Below are 3862 nucleotides of genomic sequence, written 5' to 3' on the forward strand. Positions count from 1 at the left end.
CCCCCTGTTTCGGAGTCCCGGCAGCGGCAGGGACTGTCATTGATCCATCATTTCCACAGATTCATGGCAGCTGTGATTACATCCAGTCTGAGGAGGTGCAGATGATTTCCCAGCTGGGCACTGTAAATTCTGTCTAGCTTGTCTGGATCACACAGAGGCAGGCAGGACTCTGCCCTGGGGCTCTTGCAAATGCAGGGTTGGTCTTCTGAAATTACAGAAGTTGCATCTATTTTATGGTATTTGAAGAATCAGACCTGTTATATTTATTTTGCAGATGGCTTCTTTGACCTGCTGCTGTTTCTATTTTTTTAATGAGGTTCTCAAGCAACATTTATCTATTAAATCAGGTCATTAAAAAAATTACATTTCCTTCCTGAAGTCCATAGTGGTTTTTCTGTCTAAGAAAAGTGGGACATGCAACTATCATTTCCCATGTGCATGATCACAGAACAGTATCAGCAGAGACCAGGGTCATTTTTATAAAATAAGCATTGCTCCCTGCCATCCTCAACTTGATAAATAAACAATGGGCTTCCATAACCTGAACACAAGCTAAAGTCTTATCAAACCAGATATTTTAAACAGAAAGAAAAATCTGACTGAGTTTTCATGTTTGTTTGTGGTTTTTTTTCTTCAGTTTTCAGGAGTTTTTTTAGTTTTTCCAAATTATCCATTATTTGTTTGACTCTAATTGTATTTGGAGCCCAAATGTAGGTCATGTGGAATGCTTGTCTGCATGAGCTCCAAAGTGAGGCATTAGCTTTTCCAGTAGATGACTCTGGGAGATCTTGGGAGGACTGTGAGGCCTTGCAGCATATTTATGAGCTGACTGCATCCAGAAGCAGCACTGGATGCTGAGGGAACTACGAGGCAAAGGCTCATGCCCATGTTGTAAGTGTTTTTAACACCTAGGATGTGTGTCCTAACTTGCTTCACAGCAGCAAGGCCGTGGACAAATTGCTTTTTGGGGGTGTTCTAAGAGATTGTGTTTGTGAGAAGTAGTTACAGAAGCCAAAAGTGTAACAGGGAATAATTCAGCAGCCTAACTAGTTATGTTCCACTTCTCCAGACTGATTCTAGGCTCTGAGCCATTTGCTCATGTAGAGTTTATAATTTTTCTTGCCTGCAACACCAATTCACCGAGACGTGATCCTACCAAGCACTGAATACATTCAAATTCCATCACACTGCCTTTGCTATGGGCAATGAGTACCGTCCTGGCTCCAGCTCAAACATGTTCTGAAATGAGAATGCTGGATCTAAATGGGTTTTAAATGAACTTAGGTCATCATTGTGGCTTGAAGACCCACTCTATTGGGACTGCTGAGGATAAGGGTGGCGTGGCGTTGGGCTGTAGTGGTGGAAGTCCTATTACTCTGCTATTCTGAGAGCTCTGCTTTGCAAAGAATCTGGGGATTAAATTCTGAGTCTTTCCTTTGATAAACCCAAGAGTCAGTGGATTTATCCCAAGTGTTGTGAGCACTAAAACTGGAGGCAGCTTTCAGAGCAATCTTAAATTTAAGCTCAAAATTTCCTGAAGCTCTCATATTTAAAAGTGAGCAAACCAATTCTTGATGAGGCAAAGCATTGCTGGAGTGATTGGCTTTTGCACATCTTGTGGAGGTTTTGCACATCGTTACCTGATGCGTAGGGCATGCTTGGTATGCCACTGCAGTCCCCTCCTTCCCACCAAGAGGTCGTTGTGATGTGAATGCTGATGATGCTCAGCAGGCTGAATTGCTAATACCCTGTGGTGAATCTTCTGTTTGTACTGCTGCAAGCACAGAAACAGGTGTCCTGGACCTTCCTGGCTCTGGTGCTCCATTGCTTGCAGCAAACTTCACAAGTGACAGCATCTTACTTAGCATCACCCACCAAGTGGATGAACTCCCTGCTGGTGACTCTTTGTTCTGTTGGGCCAAGACCAACAAGTGCAAACACTGAACCAGGACAAAGTGACCTGAACAAGGAGGCACATCCCACAGTCCTACTTAGCTTAAGGTCACTCTTCCGTGTGGCTCTATCTTGTGAGAGGAGAGGCTGTGCCTCTGTGATTTAGCACTTTCACATTTTCCCTTGGTGTGTTTTCAAGAGACAAATCAATAGAGGATTTGCCGAGGTGTGAGGGGGCTGCAAAATTCTACAGCCATTAGCATAATAAATAGGAGTGGCAGAAGCACAGGTGAATTGTGCAGGTTATACCAGACAAGCACTGATAAAACTTTTATAGTCCCATCCCATATTTTGTGCATGTCCCATCTTTGCCTGGCTTTATTGGGTTTGGGGTTTTAAGTTTTTATTGAAAATAATTTGTTGTTATGGAAACAACTGTATCCATTAAACCAGGTGGAGCTTAATGAAATCCTCTGAGGCTAAGATCAGTTCATCATTTAATTTTAATGATGCTCTGTAACATTTGCTGCAGCTTTGTAATTTTATTGTGGTTTCATCCATCCCTCCCATGCCCCTTCTATTTTCCCCACCTCCCCATTGTCTCCAAGGGAAGGATGTACAGAGCTCTTTTGGGCAGGGGCTCTCGGCATTTATAGTGTCTTTTAAACAGTCTCAGATATGCTGCTGAATTAATCCCATACAATATCAATTTGGTTGTAAGCAAGCTTTGTTTGGTCAGAGAGAGGCACAAAAAGTGAAATGATGTCTGTGTAGTCATGCAGTTGAGCAGTAATAGAGAGTGATTTATACCAAGACAGATACAAATAGCTAGATTCTATAGCTAGATCTCTATTCAGACTTCCTCACACCCCCTCAGATCTTAGAACACTGCAGTTTTCAGATTTTCCAATTGTGGAGAAGAAAAATTTACCTTATGGTTACTTCCGTTTCTTTTTGGTGCAAAAACACTTCTGGTACTAATTCTAGACGATCTTTTAAAAGATAAATTGAGAGTGAACTCAAGGTTAAATTGCAGTTTTTATGATAGCTGCCATATGATTTGGACCTGAATTTCTTAGTACAACAGCCAGGGTGAATGTGGATTTTGGAAGGGCAGTTCTATTCCTTTCGGGTATTATACTGGACTCAATTTCTTGTTTGCCAAAGTCTGAAATGATTGCAAACATAGAGTCTCACTCTTTAAACATTCTATACTTAGAAACAGAGGGCTGGGGAATAGGGATTACTTTAGAAGGGGGTGAGCTGTCATTGACCATAGAAAGACAATATGTATTTATCAAATGCCTATACTCTAGGGGGATAAAATTATACAGAATTTTTTTTTCTCATTTTTAGAGGTAGTCATTTGGGAGGTGGAACACAATGATGGTTAAATAACATTCAGCAAAAAAAATCTGTGGCTTCTCAAATGATTTTATGACAGGTGAATAGTTGAATTGAAGTCAAGAGTAATTTTAGTTGTGTGTAAAGAAATTCATGTAGGTATTTTTAATGAGTTTCTCAACTTTGATTTCAAGTGGAAATTCATCATGCCCAAGACATGGCATCTTCCTTGGGATTTTCTAACTAAGCGTTGCAACTTTAAGGAATGATTTAGAGGCATGTAGTGTGACTGACTGATTTGAGACCAGTTTATAATCTTGCTGTTGCTATCACGTGTCTCGCCATGGACCCCTTCTCCATCCTTGGACAGAGCACAAGCTCAGTGAGCATCAGGCCAAGTGCCTGGCATTTGTGAAGCATCTTGTGTCCCAGCATGTGCTTTTCCCCGGGCATCATTCATTACTGGTGGTGTGGCTGGGATGGCGGGGGCAGCCAGGTGGGCCAGCACAGCCTGCCCTCATGAGTGCGAGGTGGCAAGTAGAAAAAATATCGGTTGATGCACCAACATCAACCTCAAGATGAAGAGCTGTGGAATATTTTCCTGCCCACACAGTACTGTGTGTCA

Source organism: Geospiza fortis, unplaced genomic scaffold, assembly GCF_000277835.1.
Source record: "Geospiza fortis unplaced genomic scaffold, GeoFor_1.0 scaffold41, whole genome shotgun sequence".
Taxonomy (NCBI): Eukaryota; Metazoa; Chordata; class Aves; order Passeriformes; family Thraupidae; genus Geospiza; species Geospiza fortis.